Raw genomic sequence first — 17,042 nt, 5'->3', positions numbered from 1 at the left:
CAAACATCTTTAGAAATCAGAGACACACCTGAATCATGAGTTGCGTTTCTTTGAATTGACTCAGTTCACCTGCTCACTCTAAATGATGTTTTTTCTTGAGTACTGTAAATTGTGACTGTGAACATTTGTGTCATTACAAAATTAAGCGAATGTTTCCATTATTATATGTTATAAAGTCTCACTCAGCACATGAAGCTTCAGGCTGACCCCTGCATAAGTCAGAGCCCCGGATGGGTCAACCTGTTCAGGAAAGTCAGGACACGCCCCCCCGGACTAAAATAAAGGTAAAAGCCCCCAAATAGAAATCTTAAAACTCTAAAAATCAAGCAATACTTTGGATAATTAACCTTCATACTTTGAGTCTGTTGTGGTGTAAGAGTGCTCTTCACGGGACGCTGCACCCTTACACTAAAACAATGCTCATGATATTCCTCAAGGGGAAGTTGCTCCGTCGCTCGGGTTCACCCTCGCCAGCTGCTCAACGGTCGAGGAAACTCCAGGATACATTAGATGATGAATTAATTTGCATAAAATATGAATGAAAAATGACATGAATAATCAGCGTTAGAGTGTAACCGCTGCGAGTTCACAGCTTAGCGTATGCTGGCGTCCAGAGCGCGGGGCCGCCATCATGTGAGCGGTGCAGAAAACATCTCGTGGCGTACTTCCAGCTCCGTGAAAGGGTTAATGATTGGGGTTATATGCTGGATTGAAAACACAATTTGACATTACGCTCGCTTGCTTTAAATTAGAATATCTGCACATTTTAACTACTGCACAGTATGCATGACACACGTCAAGACAGTTGGCATGGCAACGGAGTGAATCTGATGGAACGTGGATGCTGAGTGATTCACGCGGCTCGAACCAAAACACAACACTCTGCCGCGAACCGAAAGGTCGAGTGTGAACAGTGAGCTGAAAGTTAGCTGAAGAGGAGGGACAGGTGGATCGGGTCTCTTCATCGCACTCTGCTCGAGTGGTAGGTAGATGCATGTTTGCTGGAATGAAACATCTGGTGGGTGTCGAGCGCCACTTCAGCTGGGCGAGAGAGAGAGAGAGGTTGTCATTACTTAAGAAATCATTACATGACAGCAATGAGCACAGGCCAAAACACACTCAGGCTGCAAACACTGCAGTGTGGTGTTTGCAAAGAGCTTGTGAGTAATACAGCAACTATAAAAGCTCGTCCTCTTCAGATCTCTGTATAGCCGTGTTGACTGCCGAAGCAAACACTCAGAGCTGGAGTAATATTTTATTACATCTTTCCATCAGACGTTGGAGGAGAAGCATCGGGATGCGTACGCCGGAGCGGATGAGTCAGAAAAGACGAGGCTGAAGTTTGACCAGGATCCTTAAAGGGACAGGTCGCTATTTTTGATGAGGGATTTTTCGAGGTTGATGTCGATGATAAGTGAACCACGGGAGATGTGATGCGGCTCAGTCCATCGATTGAGAAAAATCGGCAGGAAGCTAGGCTACATTAGCATGCACTTCTTCTGATGCGGTCTGAAGACATGAAGGGAATCCAAACACTCTTTCACGCTATGATACCTCGCACGACATGTCGACTTAAACATAAACTTTTTCAGTGAACTTTTGCCATCTGATGTAGTCGGAGTTTTCAGACTGTTTCTGCGTTTCATTATTTCAAGTTGTCAAGTTCAACAGCTATTTCTATATATCCAAGCCGAGAAGGTTGGCTGACCTGTTAGTAACACCTCGTTATTCTTCTTGGTGTGGCTGTGACGGCTGAGCGAAGTCACACGAAGCCAGAATTTCTCATTTTAGCATCGTGAAACAAACCTTGATGCTAACTTTCTTTGAAATATCACAAACTGGGCGGCAGTCGCTCAAATTGGTGCGGTAGCTGGAGAGGTTCAAGTTCACCTCCTGAGCACTGATGAGGTACCCTTGAGCAAAGCACTAAACCCCCCCCACACACACACACACACACACACCAGCTCAGGAGTGCTCCCTGTGTGCAGCCCCCTCTCTTTATTAGTGCATGTGTGTGCATTTCATCCTGTGTGTGACGCATGTTCAACAACATGCAGGGTGGAACATTACATTTCCCATGGTGATCTTATTTAAACAGCCATGAGTTGACCCAATATAAAGAGGAAAATCCCTGCAAGTCTTTTTTAGTAGTAAATCAGAGCAGGTTTAAGTGTGTGTGCTGCAGGTGAGGTGATGCAGTCAAGGTGAAGAGCGTAATTCTCTTGTCAATTTGTTCGGCATGAAATCTCCAAGAGCTTCACGATGCCCCTTCGTAAGTGAAAATGACAATCCCCTGACCTCAGGGAGCAGGGCAAAACTCCCATGTGGACATCATTACCACTAAATGGATCCGCAGCAGGGAGGCCAAAGGAGGAATCCAGTGTGCTAGAATCTGTCGCTGAGCAAACAGAGACTAATGAGCAAAAAATCGTCATGAGAAGTCTCATTACATCGAGTCCTGGGGAGTGGCAGTGTGGTTAAACCCTTCCACTCTTCCTCATTTCCTGACTGTCTCTGAGATTCTCTCAAGGATCCTCCTGGTTGAACCCTGCAGCCGGCTTTGGGGAAGCACATCTCGAAAGCGGCAAGACGAGAGTTAGCGTGAGCGAGTGCAGCTGAAGAGGGGGAGTGTCTGAATCCACCAGGAGGTCATTATACTAAGTAGGGTGAAATGTATGGAATATTTCACAGAGCATTAGGGGATTACTTGACTGATGTTCAGTTGAGCAAATTAAAGTAATCTGTTGAGTAAACCTGAATATGTTTTATGGGTTTAAGCAGACCAGCTCTAATGGTCGTCCACCATTTATTATTTATTCAAATTTCACTTTCACAGTGCAGACGCCAAGGCACCAATCTCCAGTCTTATTACAGGTGACTGGACTTCACCTAGCAACTGCAAATAACCTCATCAGTATGCCAGCCTGTAGACGACACTTTGTGGTTAATGCACTTTAGGTTTGATTATACGTTAAGCAAACAATGGCTTATATTCATAACACGGTGCACTGGGGGATTTCTTAATTGTGCATTCAGCTGGTTGCAAATTAATTCCTATAAACAGACACCCTTTAATAAACTCTTTGTTTCTCTAAAGCACTACTCCAGGCGCCAGACTCTCTTTGCTTTTTAAATGCACAGTATGTAAAATCCACCACCAGGGGGCCCTCAATCAAAACAACAACACAAGTGAATGTCGAGGCTGGTGGGGAATCATGGGAGTGATTCTCTCTGCTGCTCCGTGTTGACTGAACATGAACAGACTTCACTAAATGCTGCTTCTTGTTTGGCCTACATGGCTCATGTGTTTACACACAGACACGTTATTTCTGTTTGTAGCGTGTATGGACAACAGATGCAAACTAGCAATTTGGCTAACTCTGGTATGTTTATGGAGATGTTTATTAATATGCGTTGTCCCTGTAATATAAAAAATGAAATAAAAAATAAAAAATACGACCTGAGGAAGAGAATACGTTCACAGACGCGCTGAAAGTATCACTTACATGACTTTTTTATCACAGCAGCACACACAGCTTTCAGTAGCAGCTAACGCTAACTTATGCAGCGCTGTTTCCTTGGCAACGATCAATTTTGTGTCTGTCATGGCGGATGCTGAAACAAGACACTCACTGTTACAACTATAACAATGAAAGGTGTCTCTCGCCTTGATAATTGTTCGAGTTATTTGAGGTAATTTTAGGTACTCGACAAAAAAAGGCAATTTTTAATTAATTTAGACATTTTAAACTACATTTGAGTCTTAACCTTTGGCATGGCTTGTTCATTCGGTCGATCTTATTGTTAAATCAAAGACTGAATAATACGATGGACGACGCACCTCAACCTCCTGCTGTTGGAGGAAGATGAAGCCATTTCTCTCCTGATTGATTCGGCTGTAAAGGCAGCTGTTTGCACGAGTGGAGCTAAGACACATTTAGCCCAAAGGGACAATTAAAGGTTTTGCTATTGTGTTTGTTGAATTTGGGATAAGTTTGTTCTGAAAGACTCAGCATGAGGGAAATGGAGGCATCTCGATAAGAGATTTGCCTGACCCAATAATGATTCTTTGTTTATTCAGTTTGAAAGACATCAAAAATGCCTCATTACACTCTGTTAAAACAGTGAAATGAATTCTCATCCTGCAGAGCCGCGGAAAAGTGAAGTGCAGAGCGGCAGAATGGAAACAAATAACCAGCAGTCAGCAGTTGTAATTACTGATATGTCAATGTCCATCAGTAGGCAGCCTGAGCAGCAGTGCCTTGGGTTAAACATTTGATCGCTGTGAATCTTTGTCAGCAGCTATTTGCTGGAGGGGATCTTCTTTATTTGTGTCTGCTGTTGGTTGTAGACCCGGGGTGTTGACAGGACTTCTGGACCCCATGAAAAGACTTCACATCGGGCCCCATCACCACAGCCTCCGCCGACCCTGTGACGTACATGACAGGTCATCAGCATTGAAACACACTGCATATTTTAAAAAGGCAGGTGTGGAAGATGGGAATAAATCCTTCCATACTCTATGTGCAGAAATAAACTGGCAGCGTTTGGGTTTGGTGAGAGAAAACGATGTGAACGAGTCGTGTGCAGATCCTGGAAACGAGTCCTCCTCCACCACTGCTGTTGACTAAGCTGATATCAGAAGTCCCACCTCTCCTTGATTTTCATTGGACGATGGCCACAGCGATGTCCAAAAGTAGATTCTTTTTCCAGCCGAGGTCAGAACATCTGATGTTACAGCCTCTTCTTCTTCTCTCTTCGTGGTTCTACTCATTATTATTTAACATTTCAGCGTGTGCTTGATGTAGATTTAATAAAAAAGTTGTCTTGAAGATATTTCGATTGGAAGGCTCTCAAGAAGAAGACGTTTGATTGCAGCCCTTCTAGCTTCCTGTTGCATCACTGTAATATTCACTCATTCAGGACGAGCATCAGGGTTTATATGTGTTGCTTTGTTTTATCAGCCTGCTGCAGTCTTCATGACATCAGTGTTGTTCTGCACATTGATAATCCAGGTCTCTGCCCGTGTCCTCAGAAGAGATGATACAGAGAGCTTCAGGTTCAGGAGACACATCCTGAATGCAGATACTCGACCCTGTAGACTTCGACTACAGCATTAAAAGTTGCATGCGTGCAGAGTTTTGTGTTTTCAAAGTATTCAAAGTTATTCATGAATTTCATCTTTTTTTTAAGAAGAGCAGAAATTTGTCTTCCTTTTTTTTTTTTTTTTTTCTTCCAGTAAATCGCAGCCATGCTGGATAGACTGCACGTCTCCACGCACTTTCTGTCTCAGTGTGTGTTCTGATTATTCAACTACCTGGCTCTTTTAAATCTCTATGAAATAACTTGGGAAGCAAACCAAAAAAAAAAAAGGATCTGAATCTGCGGCGGTGCCAACTCTCCGTAGTCCTCTCTGTGCCTGACAAATGACTGAACAGCTCCACGTGAAATAAAGATGAGCTGCTGCTGTCCCAAGAAAAGGAGCTGCTGAATGTATGTAGGTTTATCGTCTGTAAAGAAACAGCATGTTGGCTTATTAACCCAGGTGCAGGCAGGGTCATCAAACACAGGATGTGATAACGGCGTTATCATGTGATGCTACATTTGCTATCCAGCAGCACGTTAGCAGAGAAGAAGCCGAGGAGGCTGTCAGCCAATCAGGCTTTGCTGACACAATGATTCAGAGTCCTCAGGAAAGTTCTTTTAATTAAAAATCTGCCTCCTGAGTTCTTCTGAGATTGCATTTATATAAGAAGGTGCATTTATTTCATAACTCAAAAAGGTATTTAATCAGAGGCGCTGGTGGTCGAGTGGTTAGTTCAGCACGCCCTGGAAGTGGGCGTCCCGGGTTTGAATCCAACCTGTGGCTTCTTTCCAGCGTGAAAAAAAAAAAAAGATGTCTGTGTAGGTTCTCATCCAGACCATCCAGGTCGTGGTTAGAACGCAGACTGATCCAAGGACAGCTGGATTCGGTTGAAGCTGCAGATGAAGCAGACGATAGTTACACGAGGGCTTCACTCTGAAGTGAGACGGGGAAAACAATCAACGGGCCTTGAGTTTGCTGAAATAAAAAAAATAAAAAACTATGATGCAGATTTGAAGAAGTCTGCTTCTTGTCGAGGAAATGATGAAGAATTGACTCCACACAATCAGACTCCTCAGACGGCTCACGTTGATGAACGTATGCAGGAGACATGCATTCCTTTGGGTCACATTGACCCACCTCGACTGATCTATGACGTCAGGAACCCTGGAGCGAGCAGCAACTCTCTCAGACATCCTTGCAGATATCAGGGCGGGGTCCGATGATCCTCCCCGCTGTCCTCGGTGTCGAGATAAAGCTGAGGAATTACAGAAATTCCATGACACTTGGAGGTTGAATAGATATCAGATGGATCATTTCGGATGCATTCGAGGAACAGCAGCGTTCACGACACAGTGTTGAGCTGACTTTAGTTCAGGTTGAAATGTTTGATCTTCCTCTTCAGCTGCTCTTTTATGCAGATATCTGTTCATAGACTCAAATAGCCATCTCACCGTATACGCACTCTTTTTCTTGCACGCTCCGAAGCCTGCTGATTCAGCTCGCATTATGATTTTTCCTTCCTCATTGAATGGCAGTCAGAATATCCATCTCATCCTGGCTCTCTTGTAAAGGTTGAGATCAATATGCATCAGAGTGTACCAAAAAGGCGTCTGCAGTTCTGATTGACAACGTGTCGGAGCGAGGAATCAGGAAGCTCACAGAGGCAGGCGGGAGGATGGATTTGTTATCCGTGACGGTCCGACTGTAACAAAGTGTGAGGCAGGAATGAAAAGTTTGATATATTTGATTAAGCCTGTGGTTTGATGACTAACAGCCTGAAGGCACTGGCTGCTGTTCTGCACCCATCAGGTGGGTTATGAACTGTGTCAGCCCGTCATATTCAAGCTCTGCCCTTTTGCTGCTTTCTTGTTATTTTCCTCCACACTCGTGTTTCTTTAGCCCACGCAGCAAAGCAGCAGAACCTCCTGATGTACAGCCAGCCAAGTCAGTCCCAAGGTTTGCCATGTGGTCCCTGTTGTTGGAGATTTATTAGCAGCAGGTGTAATAAACCATCCCAAACAGCACAGCTTTGATGACCCTGAAATGGCACTATCCAGCTCAGTTTGCTGTTTCCCTGCCAATCCCAGGATGCTTCACACCGCCCCACAGAATGCTTAATTTACTTCCCTTGTGGGCAACGCTGCAGCCGTTTTCTCACCCTCCACCCCCTCCTGCTTTCTGATGTTGTGCTGTCAGCTCTTTGTAAAGTGTCAGACATTTGAGTACTTTATATATAAGCTCAGACTCTTAACGAATTTAGCCGCTACATTTGTTTGCATTCCTTTGACATGCTGCTGTGAATGTGTCCTTGACACGGTTAATTGAAGGGTTTTATCATGTGAACTGGTGCTTTAAAGGGAGGGAGTGGTGCACTCTGCACAGCTCGTGTGTGCTCTCCAGACAGCATGAATAATTGCAGGTTGCTATGCAACTGAAAATACTCTGGGCGATGAATTATCAGTGGAAAGTTGAGATAAGAAAAGTTCTCCTTTGCATATCAATAAAGCCGAGTTGCGTCGACAGAATGTGGCAATAACAGTCAACATATTTGCACCAGTTTGGAAACATGACTTGCAGGATTTGGTGATGAGGAGAGGACGCAGGGTTCACCGGCAGGCTGGAAGACATCTTTAATTAGTGTCATTGTGCCTTCTCCTCAACTCTTTGATAGTATCAGCCATTTCCAGTTCAAATCTCCCAAGTACACAATATTTACACTTTTTAATTTGATCCTGACAGAAAACACGATCGGGTCCATTTTTTAGGGCGGGGGGGGGGGGGAGAACCGTCGTGCTCTGCTGCGTGCACATTTGTTGGAAACGTGTTCCTCATAGATAACGCCGTGCAGTCCTAAGGTTCCTGATTGTTGATTTTAATATTCAAGATAATCAGATACAGCACTCATCATTAGTGCAGAGGAGGAGACAGGCGTCTTGTTGTCAGTGTCACAGTGAAACAGTCATGTCTCATTTAAAGGTTCACTGTGTATTCTCCTGCTTCTTCAATCAGCTTTTCCTAGGATGAGCAGCATCTTCCATACTGGTGTTGGTAGCTGTGATTTTCTCTTATGGCCAGCAGGGGGCCCTCTCACCTGTTGGCGAGTTATTGAAAATATCACCTGATATTTTACTGGATTTATAACAGCGTGATTGTCGTTCTGTAAATTCTCACCCGGTTTAAAATAAAAACAAATGAAAACGATAAAACACGACACGCTTTCGTCCATCTTGACTTCTGAATGAGACGTGGAGTCAAAACGATTCATCGCAAACACAGTCCACATCTTCAACTCAGCGTAGACCACACTAACCAAGAGCAACACTCAGAGTGCTCCGAGACCCAGGGATCAAAACTGAGTCCAGACCAAGACCAAGACCAAGACCATAAACGTCACAGAAGAATCCTCATCTCGTGTGCCAGACCTTCAAATGGTGGTCTTGAGACGGCTTCAATTTACAAACTACCACACAGACACACCGTCCTGTAGTCTCACCTTTGGAGCACATTTTTGAAGGTTTGAATCAATACTTAAAAATGTTTTTTTTACATACAAGGCAAGACGTCGTCTTCAACTCCAGACTGAAAAGGCCCGTTACGTGACAGCGCTGGTTTGCAGCTTCGCATCACCAAGGACAAAGAGACGTTTTGTTACAATGGGAAACAATAATCGACATGACTCAGGCTAAAAATCATCGAGCTCTTGAACGAGACGTTCTCCGAAGAGGTGGCAGACTGACGCGTCGTGTTCTGGGTTTAAGGACGTGTTTTCACTCTTGACGCCATCACGCGTATAGTAGCTGAGCCTGACTTAGCATGCGTTAACGTGCACGGCTCGATATAAGAGTGAGCAAGAGCTGACTGACCTGAACGTGGCTCCTGAAGAATACATGCAGCGCTGTTTGGAAAAAACATCCAGGTCAACTGTCCTGTGATGACTTTAAAGGAGACCCATTCGTCATCTCTGTCGCCGGGGGGAAGTGGTTTGTTGTTGTTGTTTCTGTTTGTGGTGCTGGTCTCATTCACTCACCCAGTGATGGAGAGAATTTAGCAGACGGCTGACAGCATGAACTGACAGGGAACAAGCTGACTGTAGAGAAGAGATACAGCCAGTAGAAATCTGGTACTGCAGCTTTAAGAGGATCTGAGACGTACCGAGCATTTGTGCACTGCACACCAAACTGACGTCAGTAAACTAACAAACAGGAACAAACCCTGAAGGTGGAAAATGTTCTGCTCAGCGTGTGGCTAAGCTAGTAGCATCTTAAGTTGTTGTGATTTTCCTTCATTCTCTCCCAAATTTTAAAAAAAAAAATTCGGTCCTGCCTCTTAAATCAATAACTCGTGTTCCCGAAGCAGTAAGAGCGTTTTTAACACTGCAAAGATTTCCCTCTGTGACAAACGGCCCGCTTTATCTCAACAGCACTAAATGAGTTTTAATGACTTTTAGAAGGATCATACTGGGAAGTGCTAAAACCAAATTACAAAGTGTGAAACTCTTTTTACAAAGCGACCGAGTCTTGATGGAAAAAGGGAACTTACCAGAAGCCCGGAGTGACCTGGAGGTGCATCTCTGGACCGTCCGTCTCATTGGTGTCTCTTCTGTGAAAACACTGACTAATCTGGCTCAAATCATCAAACATCTCTCTGTCACCACGAACTTCCTATCACCCCACATCACTGTTCGCCAAAACAAACAAAAAGACCGCTCACTCAATCTCTTCCATGTTTCACATTCAGAAGCTGCAGCTTGTAATCTTTCCACAGAGACCTTTTTTTCTGTGTTTGCAGTCCAAACAGTTCAAGAGCAGCATTTCATTTCCCCGTGCTATTCTTGGATCAGCGTTTTTAGGCTAATTTAACGCGCAGTAAAACCCACCTCATCTTTAACTTTGTTAGAAACCTTGAGAGGAAACTCGATATGAAACTCTCAGAATACGCCTCAAGTCAACAACTGACCAAACAGTAAGAGTGGGCGCCTGTGAATGTGATATCTTAATGATGGCGGGGTGGTGTAAGCCGTGCTGGAGCCACTGGCTCAGAAACCAGCAGCTCATCTCCTGTTTCTGCGGTGTGAGGCAGCTGGGCTTTACGGGTCCGTCCCCTGAGGCAGGATGCCAGTCTATTACTGAGGCTTATTCTCATCCATCTTTCTGACATGGAGCCCGAACCACAGAGGCTGCAGGTCCTGATTTTAAAATCTTTTCTGGGAATTGTTTGTGCTCCTTTCTTTGAACCTCTAAAAAAAAAAAAAATCCCTTTTTACAAATCAGACCGCTCAGAGTTTTATCTGTGACTGTGCCTCAGGTAAACACAATTAATGTGTGTGTTGCGGCAGTAGTTTTGGACTGCTGGTCGTTATGGCTTGAGGGAGGATGCAGTAAATATGGCTCTGCAGACTTTGATGAAAAGACAGGAAACTGAAACCTGCTGGCAGACTTTATCAGCGCCCACAGCAGGCATCAGATTCTACCCCAAGTCTGATGTTCTGGTAATAGATACGGGGGTCCAGCCACCACACGGGCATTCACGCTATCGATTCTGCAGAGATATTTTCCAGAGTAATCAAAGAGCTGTGAAATCCTTACTCTGCGAGCACTGGGAGCTTCAGTGAGAGCTAACAGGATTGCTTTCACCGGTGGAGTTGGGAAAACTGATACGTTCTTCACGCTAATGTACACATGCTGCTGTAAGCTGGGGGGGGGGGGGTTCCAACTGCAGTCTGCAAACATGACAATTGAGGTCACGATCCGGGTCAGTGGACCAACGGTTCATGTCTAGCTTCACTGTAAAGGAACGATTTGATGAGCTCTGTTTTGTCTGAGTGTGAAGCAGCTGAACATATGGACGAGACTCGTTCAGAACTAAAACAGGGGGTTAGGACATGTGGTCTGTATCGGGGTACCTTCCTGTGTCCAGTGATGGCAGATCTCACAACCTGGCACTTACTGTTGCTATGGTTACGAAAGGTACTTCTGCTCCCCTCGGTCATTTCTGACTGTAATTGCTCTGCGTGCTTAATATTTTTGCTTTTATTTGAGGATATTTTACAAAGAACACGAGTTGCATCATGAAGGTGAAGAATAGGAGGCGTAGTGTCGTTTCCATGGAGATCCTGTGTGTGACCCCCAACGAGGAGGTGACCACGGGAGTGGAGAACGCAACCGTGCTCAAAAAGAGGGAGTTAACCGACCATCCTCTCTCTTCCTTTTTTTTCTGCAGATTTGCAGCCCTCCAGTGTGCATACTGCCCCCTGCTGTATAAACATGTTACTAACGTGACCAGCAGGGCGAGCAATCGAGCTCGGGTACGGAGCGAAACAATCATGCCTAAAGTGAGAGAACCCACTGAGTGATGACGGCTGAGTCAGCCTTGTTATCATGTTAGTGGACCAGTGCGGTCCAGGTCTTGTTTAAAGTTCCTGTGTTAGCACTTTGTGTCCTTCTGACAATAGGCCATTATGCAGATGATTATTAATCAGAGCCTGTTGATCGGCTAATGTGAGACATCGGGGGACTCTCTGCGTTCTGCTGATTCACAAAGACCCCAAGGCTGCCCGCTCATCCTCAGCCAGCTCGTGTCCGTGCCGCCTTCATCCTGCTCAGTGCTGGTTCAGGTCCATTGAGCTTCTTATTAGCAGCGGTGAGGAGCTGAATACAAAGTCTGTGAGCGTGGAAGCTCGTATCGATTATCAATAATTAGGTGACTCTTCAAATGTTTTAAATTTCTCTACAAATGAGCCTCTCTTATCTCCTGCACAGTCCTGACTCGTGTTCAGAGCGGGGAGTCACTTTGGGTTCACAGTTTTCAGAGGTGGGCAAAGACCCTCAGAGTCCATGGGAACCGATAATCAGTAAGCGGAAGACGGCGTTTATATTAGCTGGTGCGACGGTGAAAGAGCGACCCGTGTCAGGAGGACGACTTCCAGCTGAAGTTCAACTTCAAGAGACATTACTGGTATTTTTGGAGGAAACGAAGCAAGATTCATCATGAGAATCTCCGTCTTCAATATCTGCTGTTACTATGACAACCGCAGATGCAACCAGCTAAAAGACAGTCAAGTCAGCGAGGTCACTTTTTAAACCGTAACAACAAAATCAGCTTTTTGCAAAGTCAGCAGGTTGACTGTAGTTCTTCAGAGATCATGATGACACAAATCATCGAAACTTTTTTTTGATACCTCCCCTCTGTCTTCACACTTCCTGTTGCTCTGGAAGCACCTGCAGTACAGGAAGGTGGAGCAGCACTTCAAAATAAAAGTTTAATAAGCCATGTAACCGTGAAACGGGGTTTGGACGTAAACAGAGACCAGATTTATTTATCCTTCTTTCCTACGATGGTTTTATACACCACCATCTTTTTATTCCGAAGACCAACCGAGACATTCGGCCTCAGATATTTTCTATATTTATCTCTCAGGAAGTCGCTGTTGTAAGCTTATCATCAGAAGCTGTCGCTATTAGGAGGAGAAGAAGAGAAGACTGGGATCGTTAAAGTGTCTCAATATTGATATCGGTACCAATTAAAGGAAATGATCCCCCTCTCCATTCACTCATCAAGTTACATTATCATTGTTATTTGGCCGTGAAGCATCCTGAGGTCAGAAGCAACTGCTCGGTTAACGTACGACACAGACAGCTCGGCTCATTTCTTTTCTCCTGTCAAATCAAAGCTTTAAAAACGGAGTTAACGAAGTGCGGCTTCTCTAAAAGTGACAGACTGACTTTGTGAGAAAACAGCAGTCACGTATAAAGACGAGGCTCCGGGCCGGCTGTAATCGTGCCCCGATGGTTTCAGGAGCATCAGGATGTGCACAGAATGATCAAACCTAATGGCACTGGGAGCTGTGTGCTCGGGCCCCTTATCTCGATTTTATGGCCTGAGACAGGGCAGCGTGGTTAACCTCCTCATGCAGACAAGTCCTTATTGCTTCTCATCTTCTCAGCCATTGATTGCTCCCAGCATTTAGGAACGGGATCCTCCATATTATCAGCCCTAAATACCAGTATCAATCATGGATGAGCTGATAGATATTCTGTAATTATGCATGGATGGATTAGCCGTGCACAGGATCATCTCTCGCAGCCCGTGTGTCGGCCCTTTTTAACAGTTGTACATACTTGATTTCTAAACCTCAAGTTGGATGATGTAAAAGTTCAGATGTTGATGCGCTTCATGTCTCCAAAGAAACCTTCTTCCCCAGCTCTTCCTTGCTCCATATGTCGCGTTAATCTGATGCCAGGGAGAAGCACGAGCCCGCTGCAGGGCACTTTAACAGCACATAGCAGAAGGAAACGGTGCGTCTTATCTTTCTTCTGACAACAAAGCAGGTTTCTCCCATCCATAATCCCAACAGTATGAACTCTTTGATCCCTTCTCCTTGTGTTCGGGGAGCGTCTTTGTCATTCGACGCTGTCTCAAGAGCTAAAGCTGATAGAAATTCATGTAGAAGAAAAACCCTGTTCACAGCCTTGCTTCTGCTTGTGTTGAGTATTGTACTCCCTCAGAGCGTCCTTTTCCCCGAGTCTTTCACCAACACGTCTCTCTTCAACACTCTCTGCGTGTACTTGTGAAATTAAACAGTGTTGGGGATTTTTTTTTATTAATTCTTCCCTTTTTTTTGTTGCTAACAGCTGTAAAGGTTTTTAACTAATTCAACATGCTCCTCAATGTCACGTTAGCTTACCATCCAAAATCATAACGGAAATAAACAAAAATGGCCGAAGAGCAGCTAATCTGACTCCTGTTGTAAAGGGAGCACAGCTAATTTTATTTATTTTTTTCTTGCGTTTTTAAAAAAAAAAGAATTCGGGAGATTTCTTTGAGTGAAAGCGAATATTCCCGTCCCATGTTTTCCGGGCAGGAAAGGGCTCGGTGGGGCCACAAAGAGACAGAAGACACCTGCTGCTGCAAACACTCTCCACACATTGAAAACAATTTTTAAAAAAGAGAAGAAATGCTGGGTGGGCACGGGGCCTTCGGCGTGCAGGAGTGGAAGTGCTGGGAGCTGTAACCATAGCAACGGTAAACACTGATGAGAAGCGACTGAAACACTGCCAGAGCAAACAAACAGTGGACACACAGGCTGTAACTGTTGAGTTTAAGGCTTAATTTTTTTTTTTTAAAAGCACTGTCCACTTTATATTTCTAAAAATTAAAAATTTGACTCCATGGCGGTCCGGTGAATAACAACACTTTTGCTGCTGGCTGTGTTGCCCAATCCTTTGAATGCTGATTTTCCACGATGCTTCGGTGTCGATAAATATTTAATGCAAAGAACACAGAAAGCATAAAGAGCGTGACAGTGCATGTGCATGTGCAGCCACCATCATGTGATCAGAGCTGTAAGTTTGGATGGAAACAGAAGGAGGACCATGTACAGTGAGTGTTAAAGGGGCCGAGGCGCACGAAGGCCCGCTCCCCCTCCCTCTCTCTCATAAGCTGCTTACAGAACAACAATAGGGTGAGTTTGCATTGCAGATGAGAGGGCCTCCAAGGACACAATCTAATGAACGTGTAGGTCATTCACATGTGTACAGTAGCATTAAGTGTTGGGTTTGCTCCACAGTCTGCAGGAAGGTAAAACGGGCTCCACATGGGGGCAAAGTGCTTTAATAATATAAGAGGGGGATGCACGGTGCACTTTAAAGACGTGTGCACACAATCGTGCAAATGTTAATGAAGCGTTATTGCAAGCATGTGTCATCAGATAATCTGCTTACAAATGTGAGATTTGCAGAATGAAACAAAAAACAATTAAGACACAGTTCATTACAGTCAAACTATGACGCCATATTTCACAATTCTTTACAGCTGTTCGGTTTAGAGACTCTGTTATTCTTTACTCCTATAATCTAGGTGTCGGGGGGGGGGGGGGTTTCACCTCCGGCCTAGGTTCCACTTCATGAACTCACGTTTAATTGCAACCACTGGGCTGTAATGTGTGTTTCTATAAAGTGAAAAGGTAAGCCGCGCTGCTGTGGTCAGACCGGAGACGGATCACAGCCTCGTGGTTGGACACATCTGTTTGGCTGTCTCATTATTTATGAACTATGACAGCATGCGGGGCATCAGAGGGGCACCAGACACCCGTCATGGGGGGTCGTAACTGAAGAGTAATTGCACAACTTTTCGTTAGCGGGTGGCGCGTGCGTCCTCAGATCGATATGGTGGCGCTCACAGAGGGGTTTGTAGACCCAGCGTTTGGGATACAGCTCTCCTGGGGGGACATTAAGTGGAGACTTTCTTATTTCCGCTCGCCTCCCAACATAACCCCCCCTCACATCCCCTTCTCTAATGACGCTTTAGGCAATCGGAAAGCACTTACACCCTTCCCCGCCCCCTGCTCCATCTCTGCTCCTTAATGCTCGTCCCCCAGACCAGACCACAATTAAAATTTCAGAGCGAATTTCAACCCTGCTGCATTATTCAAGAGCACCAAAAAGCTGCTGCAGCATCTGGAGACCATGGGGGAGACAATAGAGGGAGGGGCCACATATCTCGTATGTGAGACTGTAAAGTCAAGCGTTGGTCGGAGCCGCCTGTGATTGACAGCTCTAATTAAACAACATGTTGACAGCCGAGGAGGCAGAAGTGTCTGCTTCTGTTTACCTCAGTACAGGCTGCTCCCCGTTTATATTCACACCTGTAAAATTGACTATTGATTGTTTGTTCAGTGAATATGTTCCTGAGAAACATTCATGGGAAGTTAGGATGGACGGGGAAAACGCAGCCTTCACTGATTCTTTTTACTCACGCTGTACATTTCTTAATGAAGCTATAAGTCTTCTTTTTTGTATGTGTCAAAATGTAACCGATGTTTTTATTGCATTTAAGGAACTTCAGTAGGTGTCGCCCTTGAGCTCCAGCAGGAAACGAAAACAAACTGCTGTTAGGCCACGCCCCCTCCAGAGAGACACAGTTATAAAAAGCTAGAGTGCAACATATTTAAAAACCATCAGGCACAATTCAAACGGCGCCTTGCTCGAGCTGCATTGTTGTGCTGGACGGTTCTGGAGGCGTGGTCTGGATCCCGAGGCCGTGAAGTCTAACTGGGTTGAAGTATTGGACCGTGAAGCAGAGCGTGCGCAGGTGCGGTGAGAAGTGACTTTACTTCCTCTGGCACTGAGAGCTTTTGGATCAAAACGATTAAAGACCCATCTGTTCAGACTGTTTTCAGTGTCTCTCTTTTCTAACCTCGTCGCTGTGAAGCACTTTGTGGCGTCTGCTCTCGAAAGGTTATTTTTATAAACTTTGATTACTGACTTAAAAAAAAAAAACGACCACGAGTGCTTGAGTAACAGCAACCTTCTCAAACCCGAACCGCTGTGCAAGGCAGCATCTGTTTAGAAAGCGCTCGGTCGCTGCGAGTTGACAATCGTCGCTCTCTTCACCGGCGCTCTTTTCCAAATGTACGATATTCCCTGGTATTTATCGCCTCCTGCTGATCCTATCTTACACCCACATCGTCGTTGCTTCGTGTCTGATTGGTTAAAAAAAAAAAAAAAAAAAAAAAAGCAGTATAAAGTGAGGGAGCAGACCGGACCGTACAGAAACGCTCGGCGGACATGAGACCGGAGCGAGGTTTCCTTTTAGGGCCACTGATGAGGTTTAAAGTTTGTGAACACTCAGGGGCGCCCCCTACTGGTCTGGAGCTCCAAGCCAAGCTTCCTGCCTTGTTGACATTCCTGTGGATGAATAATGTTTTGTCGTGGGCCAAAAATAACACAACACATCTGACTGCTTGGTTGTGGCTCCTGTTTGTTGTGCAGGTCTGGATGGGCGTCAGGTGCCTTGCGAGACACGCAGATCAGTGTTTTTCTTTGTTGTTTCGCTGGCACAAACACACACGTCTCTGCTGTTTGTTGTTCACGGGACTCCCTTTGTTTCCTCTCCAGCCGGGGGAGGTGTGCTCATGCATATAATGTATCACAAATCACCGTACCCCTTAAAGCGCCAT

At 45.1% G+C, this 17,042-nt stretch overlaps 1 protein-coding gene and 1 long non-coding RNA gene across 2 annotated transcripts in view; both read left to right on the top strand.

Moving 5' to 3' along the window:
• Positions 1-17,042, top strand: part of tmem132e (transmembrane protein 132E) — a 335,032-nt gene that overhangs the window by 125,228 nt on the left and 192,762 nt on the right. The window lies entirely within an intron of this gene.
• LOC306831865 lies at positions 340-4,736 on the top strand. The gene is made up of 3 exons (XR_013780136.1): positions 340-982; positions 4,352-4,447; positions 4,531-4,736. It is a non-coding gene; the product is annotated as an uncharacterized lncRNA (long non-coding RNA).

The sequence above is a fragment of the Symphodus melops genome (assembly GCF_947650265.1).
Source record: "Symphodus melops genome assembly, chromosome: 11".
In the NCBI taxonomy this organism is placed as follows: domain Eukaryota; kingdom Metazoa; phylum Chordata; class Actinopteri; order Labriformes; family Labridae; genus Symphodus; species Symphodus melops.
This window is presented reverse-complemented; position numbering and strand designations above follow the sequence as displayed.